General features: G+C 30.0%; 4 non-coding genes across 4 annotated transcripts; all 4 read left to right on the top strand.

Annotated features, from left to right (window-relative positions):
• Positions 1 to 6,334: 6,334 nt before the first annotated feature.
• On the top strand, positions 6,335 to 6,407 carry TRNAR-UCG (transfer RNA arginine (anticodon UCG)). The gene has a single exon. It is a non-coding gene; the product is annotated as a tRNA-Arg (tRNA).
• A 3,832-nt stretch (positions 6,408 to 10,239) lies between these two features.
• On the top strand, positions 10,240 to 10,312 carry TRNAR-UCG (transfer RNA arginine (anticodon UCG)). The gene has a single exon. It is a non-coding gene; the product is annotated as a tRNA-Arg (tRNA).
• Positions 10,313 to 17,052: 6,740 nt separating this feature from the next.
• Positions 17,053 to 17,125, top strand: TRNAR-UCG (transfer RNA arginine (anticodon UCG)). The gene has a single exon. It is a non-coding gene; the product is annotated as a tRNA-Arg (tRNA).
• Positions 17,126 to 18,788: 1,663 nt separating this feature from the next.
• Positions 18,789 to 18,861, top strand: TRNAR-UCG (transfer RNA arginine (anticodon UCG)). The gene has a single exon. It is a non-coding gene; the product is annotated as a tRNA-Arg (tRNA).
• Positions 18,862 to 20,080: the final 1,219 nt, after the last annotated feature.

Below are 20,080 nucleotides of genomic sequence, written 5' to 3'. Positions count from 1 at the left end.
TGATGTACACATATTTGCAGTTTTTTTAGGTTTTTGGTGAACAGTAAAAGGTATCCTTTTGGAAAAGGTAAGTGTTTACCTGTTAACTTGTTCAATTTTGGTAACCTGTGTTGCAAAAAATTGATTTGACCAAATTGATACAATAAAGGATATTTGTATATCTGCATATAAAAATTACATCTCACATGTTTAGAAGGAATCAATGAAATCAGAACTCCCATAGTTCAATGAGAAATTGCTCTAAAGCCTACATCCCTAATATTTTCATAAAACTTTATAGCATGCCTATAGAAAAGTTAAGTTATTTCTCAGCTAAGTTAAGGATTTTACAAAATCTAGGCTATGTGAAAGGTATACTTTGTAATTTTCACTCAAAATAAATCATTAAAATATGTTGTTGGATTTCATTTTGAAATTCATATGGAAGTTTTTCCAAAATATTCCTCTAGATCAAACTTCTACATTTTGAATGTTATACTTGAGGTTACTATTACCACACCTTCCACAATATTGTCGTTTTTTACATGGATGACAGCTTGGCCTAATGGATAAGGCGTCTGACTTCGGATCAGAAGATTTGGGGGTCGAGTCCCTTCATGGTCGAGATTTTCTTTTCGATCACTCTTTGAACTCTTCATGAAATAAATGGGTGACAATGTTGTAAAGAATGTACATTTCTAAATGTAATTCCTATAGGAAAATAAATACAACATAAACAATAATCTGTATAATGTACACATATTTACAGTTTTATTAGGTTTTTGGTAGATAGTAAAAGGTATCATTTTGGAAAAGGTATGTGTTTACCTGTTAACTTGTTCAATTTTGGTAATCTGTGTTGCAAAAAAATTCTTTGACCAAATTGATACAATATAGGATATTTCCATATCTGCATATAAAAATTACATCTCACATGTTTAGAAGGAATCAATGAAATCAGAACACCAATAGTTCAATGAGAAATTGCTCTAATGCCTACATCCCTAATCTTTTCATAAAACTGTATAGCATGCCTATAGAAAAGTTAAGTTATTTCTCAGCTAAGTTAAGGATTTTACAAAATCTAGGCTATGTGAAAGGTATACTTTGTAATGTTCACTCAAATTTAATCATTAAAATATGTTGTTGGATTTCATTTTGTAATTCATATGCAAGTTTTTCCAATATATTCCTCTAGATAAAACTTCTACATTTTGAATGTTATACTTGAGGTTACTATTACCACACCTTCCACAAGATCGACTACTTCCACATGGATGACCGTGTGGCCAAATGGATACGGCGTCTGACTTCAGATCAGAAGATTGAGGGTTCAAGTCCCTTTTTGGTCAGGGGGTTTCTTTTCGATCACTATTTGACCTCTTCATGATGTCAATGGATGAAAATGTTGTAAAGAATGTACATTTCTAAATGTAATTCCTATAGGAAAATAAATACAATATAAACAATGATGTGTATGACGTACACATAGTTACAGTTTTTTTAGGTTTTTGGTGGATAGTAAAAGGTACCTTTTGGAAAAGGTATGTGTTTACCTGTTAACTTGTTCAATTTTGGTAATCTGTGTTGCAAAAAAATTCTTTGACCAAATTGATACAATATAGGATATTTGCATATCTGCATATAAAAATTACATCTCACATGTTTAGAAGGAATCAATGAAATCAGAACACCCATAGTTCAATGAGAAATTGCTCTAATGCCTACATTCCTAATCTTTTCATAAAACTGTATAGCATGCCTATAGAAAAGTTAAGTTATTTCTCAGCTAAGTTAAGGATTTTACAAAATCTAGGCTATGTGAAAGGTATACTTTGTAATGTTCACTCATATTTAATCATTAAAATATGTTGTTGGATTTCATTTTGTAATTCATATGCAAGTTTTTCCAAAATATTCCTCTAGATAAAACTTCTACATTTTGAATGTTATACTTGAGGTTACTATTACCACACCTTCCAGAAGATCGACTACTTCCACATGGAGGACCGCGTGGCCTAATGGATACGGCGTCTGACTTCGGATCAGAAGATTGAGGTTTCAAGTCCCTTTGTGGTCAGGGGGTTTCTTTTCGATCACTATTTGAACTCTTCATGAAGTCAATGGATGACAATGTTGTAAATATGTACATTTCTAAATGTATTTCCTATAAGAAAATAAATACAAAATAAACAATAATCTGTATGACGTACACATATTTACCGTTCTTTGGTGGACAGTAAAAGGTATCCTTTTGGAAAAGGTAAGTGTTTAACTGTTAACTTGTTCAATTTTAGTAATATGTGTTGCAAAAAAATTCTTTGACCAAATTCATACAATAAAGGATATTTGCATATCTGCATTTAAAAATTACATCTCACATGTTTAGAAGGAATCAATGAAATCAGAACACCCATAGTTCAATGAGAAATTGCTCTAAAGCCTACATCCCTAATCTTTTCATAAAACTTTATAGCATGGCTATAGAAAAGTTAAGTTATTTCTCAGCTAAATTAAGGATTTAACAAAATCTAGGCTATGTGAAAGGTATACTTTGTAATGTTCACTCAAAATAAATCATTAAAATATGTTGTTGGATTTCATTTTGTAATTCATATGCAAGTTTTTCCAAAACATTCCTCTAGAAAAAACTTCTAAATTTTGAATGTTATACTTGAGGTTGCTATTACCACACTTTCCACAGGTTCGACATTATCTACATAGTTTGATGTGTGCCCTAATGGATAAGGCGTCTGAGTTCGGATCAGAAGATTGAGGGTTCGAGTCCCTTCGTGGTCGAGATTTTCTTTTCGATCACTATTTAAACTATTCATGAAATAAATGGATGACAATGTTGTAAAGAATGTACATTTCTAAATGTAATTCCTATAGAAAAATAAATGCAACATAAACAATGATGTGTATGATGTACATATAGTTACAGTTTTTTTAGATTTATTGGTGGATAGTAAAAGTTATCCTTTTGGAAAAGATAAGTATTTACCTGTTAACTTGTTCAATTTTGGTAATCTGTGTTGCAAAAAATTCTTTGACCAAATTGATACAATAAAGGATATTTGCATATCTGCATAAAAAAATTATATCTCACATGTTCAAAAGGAATCAATGAAATCAGAACACCCATAGTCCAATGAGAAATTGCTATAAAGCCTACATCCCTAATATTTTCATAAAACTTAAAAATTCTTTTTGAAAATGTAAGTGTTTACCTGTTAACTTGTTCGATTTTGGTAATCTGTGTTGCAAAGCAATTCTTTGACCAAATTGATACAATAAAGGATATTTGCATATCTGCATATAAAAATTATATCTCACATGTGTAAAAGGAATCAATGAAATCAGAACACCCATAGTCCAATGAGAAATTGCTCTAAAGCCTACATCCCTAATCTTATCGTAAAACTTTATAGCATGCATATATAAAAAATAAGTTATCTCTCAGCTAAGTTAAGGATTTAACAAAATCTAGGCTATGTGAAAGTTATACTTTGTAATGTTCACTCAAAATAAATCATTGAAATATGTTGTTGGATTTCATTTTGTAATTCATATGCAAGTTTTTCCAAAACATACTTCTAGAAAAAACTTCTCACATGTTTAAAGGAATCAATGAAATCAGAACACCCATAGTCCAATGAGAAATTGCTATAAAGCCTACATCCCTAATATTTTCATAAAACTTAAAAATCCTTTTGGAAAATGTAAGTGTTTACCTGTTAACTTGTTGGATTTTGGTAATCTGTGTTGCAAAGCAATTCTTTGACCAAATTGATACTATAATGGTTATTTGCATATCTGCATATAAAAACTACATCTCACATGTTTAGAAGGAATCAATGAAATCAGAACACCCATAATTCAATGAGAAATTGCTCTAATGGCTACATCCCTAATCTTTTCATAAAACTTTATAGCATGCCTATAGAAAAGTTAAGTTATTTCTCAGCTAAGTTAAGGATTTAACAAAATATAGGCTATGTGAAAAGTATACTTTGTAATGTTCACTCAAAACAAATCATTAAAATATGTTGTTGGATTTCATTTTGTAATTCATATGCAAGTTTTTCCAAAACATACCTCTAGAAAAAACTTCTAAATTTTGAATGTTATACTTGAGGTTACTATTACCACACCTTCCACAGGTTCGACAACTTCTACATAGTTGACTGCTTGGCCTAATGGGTAAGGTGTCTGACTTCAGATCAGAAGATTGAGGGTCCGTGTTCGAGGTTTTCTTTTCGATCACTATTTGAACTCTTCATGAAATAAATGGATGACAATATTGTAAAGAATGTAATTACTATAGGAAAATAAATACAACATAAACAATGATGTGTATGATGTACACATAGTTACAGTTTTTTTAGGTTTTAGGTGGATAGTAAAAGTTATCCTTTTGGAAAAGGTAAGTGTTTACCTGTTAACTTGTTCAATTTTGGTAATCTGTGTTGCAAAAAATTCTTTGACCAAATTGATACAATAAAGGATATTTGCATATCTGCATATAAAAATTACATCTCACATGTTTAAAAGGAATCAATGAAATCTGAACACCCAAAGTCCAATGAGAAATTGCTGTAAAGCCTACATCCCTAATATTTTCATAAAACTTAAAAATCCTTATGGAAAATGTAAGTGTTTACCTGTTAACTTGTTTGATTTTGGTAATCTGTGTTGCAAAGCAATTCTTTGACCAAATTGATACTATAATGGTTATTTGCATATCTGCATATAAAAATTACATCTCACATGTTTAGAAGGAATCAATGCAATCAGAACACCCATAGTTCAATGAGAAATTGCTCTAATGCCTACATCCCTAATCTTTTTGTAAAACTTTATAGCATGCCTATAGAAAAGTTAAGTTATTTCTCAGCTAGGTTAAGGATTTTACAAAATCTAGGCTATGTGAAAGGTATACTTTGTAATGTTCACTCAAAATATATCATTAAAATATATTGATGGATTTCATTTTGTAATTCATATGAAAGTTTTTCCAAAACTTACCTCTAGAAAAAACTTCTAAATTTTGAATGTTATACTTGAGGTTACTATTACCACACCTTCCACAGGTTCAAAAACTTCTACATAGATGACCACATGGTCTAATGGATAAGGCGTCTGACTTCAGATCAGAAAATTGAGGGTTCGAGTCCCTTCGTGGTCAAAGTTTTCTTTTTGTCACTATTTGAAATCTTCAAACTCTGCATGTATTCAATGGAAGACAAAGTTGTAAAGAATGTACATTTCTAAATGTAATTCCTATAGGAAAATAAATACAACATAAACAATGATGTGTATGATGTACATATAGTTACAGTTTTTTTAGCTTTTAGGTGGATAGTAAAAGTTATCCTTTTGGAAAAGATAAGTATTTACCTGTTAACTTGTTCAATTTTGGTAATCTGTGTTGCAAAAAATTCTTTGACCAAATTGATACAATAAAGGATATTTGCATATCTGCATATAAAAATTATATCTCACATGTTTAAAAGGAATCAATGAAATTAGAACACCCATAGTCCAATGAGAAATTGCTCTAAAGCCTACATCCCTAATCTTTTCATAAAACTTTATAGCATGCATATAGAAAAAATAAGTTATCTCTCAGCTAAGTTAAGGATTTAACAAAATCTAGGCTATGTGAAAGTTATACTTTGTAATGTTCACTCAAAGTAAATCATTAAAATATGTTGTTGGATTTCATTTTGTAATTCATATGCAAGTTTTTCCAAAACATACTTCTTGAAAAAACTTCTCACATGTTTAAAGGAATCAATGAAATCAGAACACCCATAGTCCAATGAGAAATTGCTATAAAGCCTACATCCCTAATATTTTCATAAAACTTAAAAATCCTTTTGGAAAATGTAAGTGTTTACCTGTTAACTTGTTCGATTTTGGTAATCTGTGTTGCAAAGCAAATCTTTGACCAAATTGATACTATAATGGTTATTTGCATATCTGCATATAAAAAATACATCTCACATCTTTAGAAGGAATCAATGAAATCAGAACACCCATAGTTCAATGAGAAATTGCTCTAATGCCTACATCCCTAATCTTTTCATAAAACTTTATAGCATGCATATAGAAAAGTTAAGTTATTTCTCAGCTAAGTTAAGGATTTAACAAAATCTAGGCTATGTGAAAGGTATACTTTGTAATGTTCACTCAAAATAAATCATTAAAATATGTTGTTGGAAGATCATTTTGTAATTCATATGCAAGTTTTTCCAAAACATTCTTCTAGAAAAAATTTCTAAATTTTGAATGTTATACTTGAGGTTGCTATTACCACACCTTCCACAGGTTGGACACCTTCTACATAGTTGACTGCGTGGCCTAATGGATAAGGCGTCTGACTTCGGATCAGAAGATTGAGGGTTCGAGTCCCATCGTGGTCGAGTTTTTCTTTTCAATCACTATTTAAACTATTCATGAAATAAATGGATGACAATGTTGTAAAGAATGTACATTTCTAAAAGTAATTCCTATAGGAAAATAAATACAACATAAACAATGATGTGTATGATGTACATATAGTTACAGTTTTTTTAGATTTTAGGTGCATAGTAAAAGTTATCCTTTTGGAAAAGATAAGTATTTACCTGTTAACTTGTTCAATTTTGGTAATCTGTGTTGCAAAAAATTCTTTGACCAAATTGATACAATAAAGGATATTTGCATATCTGCATATAAAAATTATATCTCACATGTTTAAAAGGAATCAATGAAATCAGAACACCCATAGTCCAATGAGAAATTGCTCTAAAGCCTACATCCCTAATCTTTTCATAAAACTTTTTAGCATGCATATATAAAAAATAAGTTATCTCTCAGCTAAGTTAAGGATTTAACAAAATCTAGGCTATGTGAAAGTTATACTTTGTAATGTTCACTCAAAATAAATCATTGAAATATGTTGTTGGATTTCATTTTGTAATTCATATGCAAGTTTTTCCAAAACATACTTCTAGAAAAAACTTCTCACATGTTTAAAGGAATCAATGAAATCAGAACACCCATAGTCCAATGAGAAATTGCTATAAAGCCTACATCCCTAATATTTTCATAAAACTTAAAAATCCTTTTGGAAAATGTAAGTGTTTACCTGTTAACTTGTTGGATTTTGGTAATCTGTGTTGCAAAGCAATTCTTTGACCAAATTGATACTATAATGGTTATTTGCATATCTGCATATAAAAACTACATCTCACATGTTTAGAAGGAATCAATGAAATCAGAACACCCATAATTCAATGAGAAATTGCTCTAATGGCTACATCCCTAATCTTTTCATAAAACTTTATAGCATGCCTATAGAAAAGTTAAGTTATTTCTCAGCTAAGTTAAGGATTTAACAAAATATAGGCTATGTGAAAAGTATACTTTGTAATGTTCACTCAAAACAAATCATTAAAATATGTTGTTGGATTTCATTTTGTAATTCATATGCAAGTTTTTCCAAAACATACCTCTAGAAAAAACTTCTAAATTTTGAATGTTATACTTGAGGTTACTATTACCACACCTTCCACAGGTTCGACAACTTCTACATAGTTGACTGCTTGGCCTAATGGGTAAGGTGTCTGACTTCAGATCAGAAGATTGAGGGTTCGTGTTCGAGGTTTTCTTTTCGATCACTATTTGAACTCTTCATGAAATAAATGGATGACAATATTGTAAAGAATGTAATTACTATAGGAAAATAAATACAACATAAACAATGATGTGTATGATGTACACATAGTTACAGTTTTTTTAGGTTTTAGGTGGATAGTAAAAGTTATCCTTTTGGAAAAGGTAAGTGTTTACCTGTTAACTTGTTCAATTTTGGTAATCTGTGTTGCAAAAAATTCTTTGACCAAATTGATACAATAAAGGATATTTGCATATCTGCATATAAAAATTACATCTCACATGTTTAAAAGGAATCAATGAAATCTGAACACCCAAAGTCCAATGAGAAATTGCTGTAAAGCCTACATCCCTAATATTTTCATAAAACTTAAAAATCCTTATGGAAAATGTAAGTGTTTACCTGTTAACTTGTTTGATTTTGGTAATCTGTGTTGCAAAGCAATTCTTTGACCAAATTGATACTATAATGGTTATTTGCATATCTGCATATAAAAATTACATCTCACATGTTTAGAAGGAATCAATGCAATCAGAACACCCATAGTTCAATGAGAAATTGCTCTAATGCCTACATCCCTAATCTTTTTGTAAAACTTTATAGCATGCCTATAGAAAAGTTAAGTTATTTCTCAGCTAGGTTAAGGATTTTACAAAATCTAGGCTATGTGAAAGGTATACTTTGTAATGTTCACTCAAAATATATCATTAAAATATATTGATGGATTTCATTTTGTAATTCATATGAAAGTTTTTCCAAAACTTACCTCTAGAAAAAACTTCTAAATTTTGAATGTTATACTTGAGGTTACTATTACCACACCTTCCACAGGTTCAAAAACTTCTACATAGATGACCACATGGTCTAATGGATAAGGCGTCTGACTTCAGATCAGAAAATTGAGGGTTCGAGTCCCTTCGTGGTCAAAGTTTTCTTTTTGTCACTATTTGAAATCTTCAAACTCTGCATGTATTCAATGGAAGACAAAGTTGTAAAGAATGTACATTTCTAAATGTAATTCCTATAGGAAAATAAATACAACATAAACAATGATGTGTATGATGTACATATAGTTACAGTTTTTTTAGCTTTTAGGTGGATAGTAAAAGTTATCCTTTTGGAAAAGATAAGTATTTACCTGTTAACTTGTTCAATTTTGGTAATCTGTGTTGCAAAAAATTATTTGACCAAATTGATACAATAAAGGATATTTGCATATCTGCATATAAAAATTATATCTCACATGTTTAAAAGGAATCAATGAAATTAGAACACTCATAGTCCAATGAGAAATTGCTCTAAAGCCTACATCCCTAATCTTTTCATAAAACTTTATAGCATGCATATAGAAAAAATAAGTTATCTCTCAGCTAAGTTAAGGATTTAACAAAATCTAGGCTATGTGAAAGTTATACTTTGTAATGTTCACTCAAAATAAATCATTAAAATATGTTGTTGGATTTCATTTTGTAATTCATATGCAAGTTTTTCCAAAACATACTTCTAGAAAAAACTTCTCACATGTTTAAAGGAATCAATGAAATCAGAACACCCATAGTCCAATGAGAAATTGCTATAAAGCCTACATCCCTAATATTTTCATAAAACTTAAAAATCCTTTTGGAAAATGTAAGTGTTTACCTGTTAACATGTTCGATTTTGGTAATCTGTGTTGCAAAGCAATTCTTTGACCAAATTGAGACTATAATGGTTATTTGCATATCTGCATATAAAAAATACATCTCACATGTTTAGAAGGAATCAATGAAATCAGAACACCCATAGTTCAATGAGAAATTGCTCTAATGCCTACATCCCTAATCTTTTCATAAAACTTTATAGCATGCATATAGAAAAGTTAAGTTATTTCTCAGCTAAGTTAAGGATTTAACAAAATCTAGGCTATGTGAAAGTTATACTTTGTAATGTTCACTCAAAATAAATCATTAAAATATGTTGTTGGATTTCATTTTGTAATTCATATGCAAGTTTTTCTAAAACATACCTCTAGAAAAAACTTCTCACATGTTTAAAAGGAATCAATGAAATCAGAACACCCATAGTCCAATGAGAAATTGCTATAAGGACTACATCCCTAATATTTTCATAAAACTTCAAAATCCTTTTGGAAAATGTAAGTGTTTACCTGTTAACTTGTTCGATTTTGGTAATCTGTGTTGCAAAGCAATTCTTTGACCAAATTGATACCATAATGGTTATTTGCATATTTGCATATAAAAATAACATCTCACATGTTTAGAAGGAATCAATGAAATCAGAACACCCATAGTTCAATGAGAAATTGCTCTAATGCCTACATCCCTAATCTTTTCATAAAACTTTATAGCATGCATATAGAAAAGTTAAGTTATTTCTCAGCTAAGTTAAGGATTTAACAAAATCTAGGCTATGTGAAAGGTATACTTTGTAATGTTCACTCAAAATAAATCATTAAAATATGTTGTTGGATTTCATTTTGTAATTCATATGCAAGTTTTTCCAAAACATTCCTCTAGAAAAAACTTCTAAATTTTGAATGTTATACTTGAGGTTGCTATTACCACACCTTCCACAGGTTCGACATCTTCTACATAGTTGACTGCGTGGCCTAATGGATAAGGCGTCTGACTTCGGATCAGAGGATTGAGGCTTCGATTCCCTTCGTGGTCGAGGTTTTCTTTTCGATCACTATTTAAACTATTCATGAAATAAATGGATGACATTGTTGTAAAGAATGTACATTTCTAAATGTAATTCCTATAGGAAAATAAATACAACATAAACAATGATGTGTATGATGTACATATAGTTACAGTTTTTTTAGCTTTTAGGTGGATAGTAAAAGTTATCCTTTTGGAAAAGATAAGTATTTACCTGTTAACTAGTTCAATTTTGGTAATCTGTGTTGCAAAAAATTCTTTGACCAAATTGATACAATAAAGGATATTTGCATATCTGCATATAAAAATTATATCTCACATGTTTAAAAGGAATCAATGAAATTAGAACACCCATAGTCCAATGAGAAATTGCTCTAAAGCCTACATCCCTAATCTTTTCATAAAACTTTATAGCATGCATATAGAAAAAATAAGTTATCTCTCAGCTAAGTTAAGGATTTAACAAAATCTAGGCTATGTGAAAGTTATACTTTGTAATGTTCACTCAAAATAAATCATTAAAATATGTTGTTGGATTTCAATTTGTAATTCATATGCAAGTTTTTCCAAAACATACTTCTTGAAAAAACTTCTCACATGTTTAAAGGAATCAATGAAATCAGAACACCCATAGTCCAATGAGAAATTGCTATAAAGCCTACATCCCTAATATTTTCATAAAACTTAAAAATCCTTTTGGAAAATGTAAGTGTTTACCTGTTAACTTGTTCGATTTTGGTAATCTGTGTTGCAAAGCAATTCTTTGACCAAATTGATACTATAATGGTTATTTGCATATCTGCATATAAAAAATACATCTCACATGTTTAGAAGGAATCAATGAAATCAGAACACCCATAGTTCAATGAGAAATTGCTCTAATGCCTACATCCCTAATCTTTTCATCAAACTTTATAGCATGCATATAGAAAAGTTAAGTTATTTCTCAGCTAAGTTAAGGATTTAACAAAATCTAGGCTATGTGAAAGGTATACTTTGTAATGTTCACTCAAAATAAATCATTAAAATATGTTGTTGGAAGATCATTTTGTAATTCATATGCAAGTTTTTCCAAAACATTCTTCTAGAAAAAACTTCTAAATTTTGAATGTTATACTTGAGGTTGCTATTACCACACCTTCCACAGGTTCGACATCTTCTACATAGTTGACTGCGTGGACTAATGGATAAGGCGTCTGACTTCGGATCAGCGGATTGAGGCTTCGATTCCCTTCGTGGTCGAGGTCTTGTTTTTGATCACTATTTGAACTCTTCATGAAATAAATGGATGACAATGTTGTAAAGAATGTAATTAGTATAGGAATATAAATACAACATAAACAATGATGTGTATGATGTACACATAGTTACAGTTTTTTTAGGTTTTAGGTGGATAGTAAAAGTAATCCTTTTGGAAAAGGTAAATGTTTACCTGTTAACTTGTTCAATTTTGGTAATCTGTGTTGCAAAAAATTCTTTGACCAAATTGATACAATAAAGGATATTTGCATATCTGCATATAAAAATTACATCTCACATGTTTAAAAGGAATCAATGAAATCTGAACACCCATAGTCCAATGAGAAATTGCTATAAAGCCTACATCCCTAATATTTTCATAAAACTTAAAAATCCTTTTGGAAAATGTAAGTGTTTACCTGTTAACTTGTTTGATTTTGGTAATCTGTGTTGCAAAGCAATTCTTTGACCAAATTGATACTATAATGGTTATTTGCATATCTGCATATAAAAATTACATCTCACATGTTTAGAAGGAATCAATGAAATCAGAACACCCATAGTTCAATGAGAAATTGCTCTAATGCCTACATCCCTAATCTTTTTGTAAAACTTTATAGCATGCCTATAGAAAAGTTATGTTATTTCTCTGCTAAGTTAAGGATTTAACAAAATCTAGGCTATGTGAAAGGTATACTTTGTAATGTTCACTCAAAATATATCATTAAAATATATTGTTGGATTTCATTTTGTAATTCATATGCAAGTTTTTCCAAAACTTACCTCTAGAAAAAACTTCTAAATTTTGAATGTTATACTTGAGGTTTCTATTACCACACCTTCCACAGGTTCGAGAACTTCTACATAGATGACCACGTGGTCTAATGGATAAGGTGTCTGACTTCAGGTCAGAAGATTGAGGGTTCGAGTCCCTTCGTGGTCGAAGTTATCTTTTTGTTACTATTTGAAATCTTCAAACTCTGCATGAATTCAATGGATGACAAAGTTGTAAAGAATGTACATTTCTAAATGTAATTCCTATAGGAAAATAAATACAACATAAACAATGATGTGTATGACGTACACATAGTTACAGTTTTTTTAGGTTTTTGGTGTATAGTAAAAGGTATCCTTTTGGAAAAGGTAAGTATTTACCTGTTAACTTGTTCAATTTTGGTAATCTGTGTTAAAAACAATTCTTTGACCAAATTGATACTATAATGGTTATTTGCATATTTGCATATAAAAATTACATCTCACATGTTTAGAAGGAATCAATGAAATCAGAACACCCATAGTTCAATGAGAAATTGCTCTAAAGCCTACATCCCTAATCTTTTCATAAAACTTTATAGCATGCATATAGAAAAGTTAAGTTATTTCTCAGCTAAGTTAAGGATTTAACAAAATCTAGGCTATGTGAAAGGTATACTTTGTAATGTTCACACAAAATAAATCATTAAAATATGTTGTTGGATTTCATTTTGTAATTCATATGCAAGTTTTTCTAAAACATACCTCTAGAAAAAACTTCTCACATGTTTAAAAGGAATCAATGAAATCAGAACACCCATAGTCCAATGAGAAATTGCTATAAGGACTACATCCCTAATATTTTCATAAAACTTAAAAATCCTTTTGGAAAATGTAAGTGTTTACCTGTTAACTTGTTCGATTTTGGTAATCTGTGTTGCAAAGCAATTCTTTGACCAAATTGATACCATAATGGTTATTTGCATATTTGCATATAAAAATAACATCTCACATGTTTAGAAGGAATCAATGAAATCAGAACACCCATAGTTCAATGAGAAATTGCTCTAATGCCTACATCCCTAATCTTTTCATCAAACTTTATAGCATGCATATAGAAAAGTTAAGTTATTTCTCAGCTAAGTTAAGGATTTAACAAAATCTAGGCTATGTGAAAGGTATACTTTGTAATGTTCACTCAAAATAAATCATTAAAATATGTTGTTGGATTTCATTTTGTAATTCATATGCAAGTTTTTCCAAAACATTCCTCTAGAAAAAACTTCTAAATTTTGAATGTTATACTTGAGGTTGCTATTACCACACCTTCCACAGGTTCGACATCTTCTACATAGTTGACTGCGTGGCCTAATGGATAAGGCGTCTGACGTCGGATCAGAGGATTGAGGCTTCGATTCCCTTCGTGGTCGAGGTTTTCTTTTCGATCACTATTTAAACTATTCATGAAATAAATGGATGACAATGTTGTAAAGAATGTACATTTCTAAATGTAATTCCTATAGGAAAATAAATACAACATAAACAATGATGTGTATGATGTACATATAGTTACAGTTTTTTTAGCTTTTAGGTGGATAGTAAAAGTTATCCTTTTGGAAAAGATAAGTATTTACCTGTTAACTTGTTCAATTTTGGTAATCTGTGTTGCAAAAAATTCTTTGACCAAATTGATACAATAAAGGATATTTGCATATCTGCATATAAAAATTATATCTCACATGTTTAAAAGGAATCAATGAAATTAGAACACCCATAGTCCAATGAGAAATTTCTCTAAAGCGTACATCCCTAATCTTTTCATAAAACATTATAGCATGCATATAGAAAAAATAAGTTATCTCTCAGCTAAGTTAAGGATTTAACAAAATCTAGGCTATGTGAAAGTTATACTTTGTAATGTTCACTCAAAATAAATCATTAAAATATGTTGTTGGATTTCAATTTGTAATTCATATGCAAGTTTTTCCAAAACATACTTCTTGAAAAAACTTCTCACATGTTTAAAGGAATCAATGAAATCAGAACACCCATAGTCCAATGAGAAATTGCTATAAAGCCTACATCCCTAATATTTTCATAAAACTTAAAAATCCTTTTGGAAAATGTAAGTGTTTACCTGTTAACTTGTTCGATTTTGGTAATCTGTGTTGCAAAGCAATTCTTTGACCAAATTGATACTATAATGGTTATTTGCATATCTGCATATAAAAAATACATCTCACATGTTTAGAAGGAATCAATGAAATCAGAACACCCATAGTTCAATGAGAAATTGCTCTAATGCCTACATCCCTAATCTTTTCATCAAACTTTATAGCATGCCTATAGAAAATTTAAGTTATTTCTCAGCTAAGTTAAGGATTTAACAAAATATAGGCTATGTGAAAAGTATACTTTGTAATGTTCACTCAAAACAAATCATTAAAATATGTTGTTGGATTTCATTTTGTAATTCATATGCAAGTTTTTCCAAAACATACCTCTAGAAAAAACTTCTAAATTTTGAATGTTATAGTTGAGGTTACTATTACCACACCTTCCACAGGTTCGACAACTTCTACATAGTTGACTGCTTGGCCTAATGGGTAAGGTGTCTGACTTCAGATCAGAAGATTGAGGGTTCGTGTTCGAGGTTTTCTTTTCGATCACTATTTGAACTCTTCATGAAATAAATGGATGACAATATTGTAAAGAATGTAATTACTATAGGAAAATAAATACAACATAAACAATGATGTGTATGATGTACACATAGTTACAGTTTTTTTAGGTTTTAGGTGGATAGTAAAAGTTATCCTTTTGGAAAAGGTAAGTGTTTACCTGTTAACTTGTTCAATTTTGGTAATCTGTGTTGCAAAAAATTCTTTGACCAAATTGATACAATAAAGGATATTTGCATATCTGCATATAAAAATTACATCTCACATGTTTAAAAGGAATCAATGAAATCTGAACACCCAAAGTCCAATGAGAAATTGCTGTAAAGCCTACATCCCTAATATTTTCATAAAACTTAAAAATCCTTATGGAAAATGTAAGTGTTTACCTGTTAACTTGTTTGATTTTGGTAATCTGTGTTGCAAAGCAATTCTTTGACCAAATTGATACTATAATGGTTATTTGCATATCTGCATATAAAAATTACATCTCACATGTTTAGAAGGAATCAATGCAATCAGAACACCCATAGTTCAATGAGAAATTGCTCTAATGCCTACATCCCTAATCTTTTTGTAAAACTTTATAGCATGCCTATAGAAAAGTTAAGTTATTTCTCAGCTAGGTTAAGGATTTTACAAAATCTAGGCTATGTGAAAGGTATACTTTGTAATGTTCACTCAAAATATATCATTAAAATATATTGATGGATTTCATTTTGTAATTCATATGAAAGTTTTTCCAAAACTTACCTCTAGAAAAAACTTCTAAATTTTGAATGTTATACTTGAGGTTACTATTACCACACCTTCCACAGGTTCAAAATCTTCTACATAGATGACCACATGGTCTAATGGATAAGGCGTCTGACTTCAGATCAGAAAATTGAGGGTTCGAGTCCCTTCGTGGTCAAAGTTTTCTTTTTGTCACTATTTGAAATCTTCAAACTCTGCATGTATTCAATGGAAGACAAAGTTGTAAAGAATGTACATTTCTAAATGTAATTCCTATAGGAAAATAAATACAACATAAACAATGATGTGTATGATGTACATATAGTTACAGTTTTTTTAGCTTTTAGGTGGATAGTAAAAGTTATCCTTTTGGAAAAGATAAGTATTTACCTGTTAACTTGTTCAATTTTGGTAATCTGTGTTGCAAAAAATTATTTGACCAAATTGATACAATAAAGGATATTTGCATATCTGCATATAAAAATTATATCTCACATGTTTAAAAGGAATCAATGAAATTAGAACACCCATAGTCCAATGAGAAATTGCTCTAAAGCCTACATCCCTAATCTTTTCATAAAACTTTATAGCATGCATATAGAAAAAATAAGTTATCTCTCAGCTAAGTTAAGGATTTAACAAAATCTAGGCTATGTGAAAGTTATACTTTGTAATGTTCACTCAAAATAAATCATTAAAATATGTTGTTGGATTTCATTTTGTAATTCATATGCAAGTTTTTCCAAAACATACTTCTTGAAAAAACTTCTCACATGTTTAAAGGAATCAATGAAAGCAGAACACCCATAGTCCAATGAGAAATTGCTATAAAGCCTACATCCCTAATATTTTCATAAAACTTAAAAATCCTTTTGGAAAATGTAAGTGTTTACCTGTTAACTTGTTCGATTTTGGTAATCTGTGTTGCAAAGCAAATCTTTGACCAAATTGATACTATAATGGTTATTTGCATATCTGCATATAAAAAATACATCTCACATCTTTAGAAGGAATCAATGAAATCAGAACACCCATAGTTCAATGAGAAATTGCTCTAATGCCTACATCCCTAATCTTTTCATAAAACTTTATAGCATGCATATAGAAAAGTTAAGTTATTTCTCAGCTAAGTTAAGGATTTAACAAAATCTAGGCTATGTGAAAGGTATACTTTGTAATGTTCACTCAAAATAAATCATTAAAATATGTTGTTGGAAGATCATTTTGTAATTCATATGCAAGTTTTTCCAAAACATTCTTCTAGAAAAAATTTCTAAATTTTGAATGTTATACTTGAGGTTGCTATTACCACACCTTCCACAGGTTGGACACCTTCTACATAGTTGACTGCGTGGCCTAATGGATAAGGCGTCTGACTTCGGATCAGAAGATTGAGGGTTCGAGTCCCATCGTGGTCGAGTTTTTCTTTTCAATCACTATTTAAACTATTCATGAAATAAATGGATGACAATGTTGTAAAGAATGTACATTTCTAAAAGTAATTCCTATAGGAAAATAAATACAACATAAACAATGATGTGTATGATGTACATATAGTTACAGTTTTTTTAGATTTTAGATGCATAGTAAAAGTTATCCTTTTGGAAAAGATAAGTATTTACCTGTTAACTTGTTCAATTTTGGTAATCTGTGTTGCAAAAAATTCTTTGACCAAATTGATACAATAAAGGATATTTGCATATCTGCATATAAAAATTATATCTCACATGTTTAAAAGGAATCAATGAAATCAGAACACCCATAGTCCAATGAGAAATTGCTCTAAAGCCTACATCCCTAATCTTTTCATAAAACTTTTTAGCATGCATATAGAAAAAATAAGTTATCTCTCAGCTAAGTTAAGGATTTAACAAAATCTAGGCTATGTGAAAGTTATACTTTGTAATGTTCACTCAAAATAAATCATTAAAATATGTTGTTGGATTTCATTTTGTAATTCATATGCAAGTTTTTCCAAAACATACTTCTAGAAAAAACTTCTCACATGTTTAAAGGAATCAATGAAATCAGAACACCCATAGTCCAATGAGAAATTGCTATAAAGCCTACATCCCTAATATTTTCATAAAACTTAAAAATCCTTTTGGAAAATGTAAGTGTTTACCTGTTAACATGTTCGATTTTGGTAATCTGTGTTGCAAAGCAATTCTTTGACCAAATTGAGACTATAATGGTTATTTGCATATCTGCATATAAAAAATACATCTCACATGTTTAGAAGGAATCAATGAAATCAGAACACCCATAGTTCAATGAGAAATTGCTCTAATGCCTACATCCCTAATCTTTTCATAAAACTTTATAGCATGCATATAGAAAAGTTAAGTTATTTCTCAGCTAAGTTAAGGATTTAACAAAATCTAGGCTATGTGAAAGTTATACTTTGTAATGTTCACTCAAAATAAATCATTAAAATATGTTGTTGGATTTCATTTTGTAATTCATATGCAAGTTTTTCTAAAACATACCTCTAGAAAAAACTTCTCACATGTTTAAAAGGAATCAATGAAATCAGAACACCCATAGTCCAATGAGAAATTGCTATAAGGACTACATCCCTAATATTTTCATAAAACTTCAAAATCCTTTTGGAAAATGTAAGTGTTTACCTGTTAACTTGTTCGATTTTGGTAATCTGTGTTGCAAAGCAATTCTTTGACCAAATTGATACCATAATGGTTATTTGCATATTTGCATATAAAAATAACATCTCACATGTTTAGAAGGAATCAATGAAATCAGAACACCCATAGTTCAATGAGAAATTGCTCTAATGCCTACATCCCTAATCTTTTCATAAAACTTTATAGCATGCATATAGAAAAGTTAAGTTATTTCTCAGCTAAGTTAAGGATTTAACAAAATCTAGGCTATGTGAAAGGTATACTTTGTAATGTTCACTCAAAATAAATCATTAAAATATGTTGTTGGATTTCATTTTGTAATTCATATGCAAGTTTTTCCAAAACATTCCTCTAGAAAAAACTTCTAAATTTTGAATGTTATACTTGAGGTTGCTATTACCACACCTTCCACAGGTTCGACATCTTCTACATAGTTGACTGCGTGGCCTAATGGATAAGGCGTCTGACTTCGGATCAGAGGATTGAGGCTTCGATTCCCTTCGTGGTCGAGGTTTTCTTTTCGATCACTATTTAAACTATTCATGAAATAAATGGATGACATTGTTGTAAAGAATGTACATTTCTAAATGTAATTCCTATAGGAAAATAAATACAACATAAACAATGATGTGTATGATGTACATATAGTTACAGTTTTTTTAGCTTTTAGGTGGATAGTAAAAGTTATCCTTTTGGAAAAGATAAGTATTTACCTGTTAACTAGTTCAATTTTGGTAATCTGTGTTGCAAAAAATTCTTTGACCAAATTGATACAATAAAGGATATTTGCATATCTGCATATAAAAATTATATCTCACATGTTTAAAAGGAATCAATGAAATTAGAACACCCATAGTCCAATGAGAAATTGCTCTAAAGCCTACATCCCTAATCTTTTCATAAAACTTTATAGCATGCATATAGAAAAAATAAGTTATCTCTCAGCTAAGTTAAGGATTTAACAAAATCTAGGCTATGTGAAAGTTATACTTTGTAATGTTCACTCAAAATAAATCATTAAAATATGTTGTTGGATTTCAATTTGTAATTCATATGCAAGTTTTTCCAAAACATACTTCTTGAAAAAACTTCTCACATGTTTAAAGGAATCAATGAAATCAGAACACCCACAGTCCAATGAGAAATTGCTATAAAGCCTACATCCCTAATATTTTCATAAAACTTAAAAATCCTTTTGGAAAATGTAAGTGTTTACCTGTTAACTTGTTCGATTTTGGTAATCTGTGTTGCAAAGCAATTCTTTGACCAAATTGATACTATAATGGTTATTTGCATATCTGCATATAAAAAATACATCTCACATGTTTAGAAGGAATCAATGAAATCAGAACACCCATAGTTCAATGAGAAATTGCTCTAATGCCTACATCCCTAATCTTTTCATCAAACTTTATAGCATGCATATAGAAAAGTTAAGTTATTTCTCAGCTAAGTTAAGGATTTAACAAAATCTAGGCTATGTGAAAGGTATACTTTGTAATGTTCACTCAAAATAAATCATTAAAATATGTTGTTGGAAGATCATTTTGTAATTCATATGCAAGTTTTTCCAAAACATTCTTCTAGAAAAAACTTCTAAATTTTGAATGTTATACTTGAGGTTGCTATTACCACACCTTCCACAGGTTCGACATCTTCTACATAGTTGACTGCGTGGCCTAATGGATAAGGCGTCTGACTTCGGATCAGCGGATTGAGGCTTCGATT

This window comes from Taudactylus pleione, unplaced genomic scaffold (assembly GCF_031769625.1).
Source record: "Taudactylus pleione unplaced genomic scaffold, aTauple2 ptg000914l, whole genome shotgun sequence".
Taxonomy (NCBI): Eukaryota; Metazoa; Chordata; class Amphibia; order Anura; family Myobatrachidae; genus Taudactylus; species Taudactylus pleione.
This window is presented reverse-complemented; position numbering and strand designations above follow the sequence as displayed.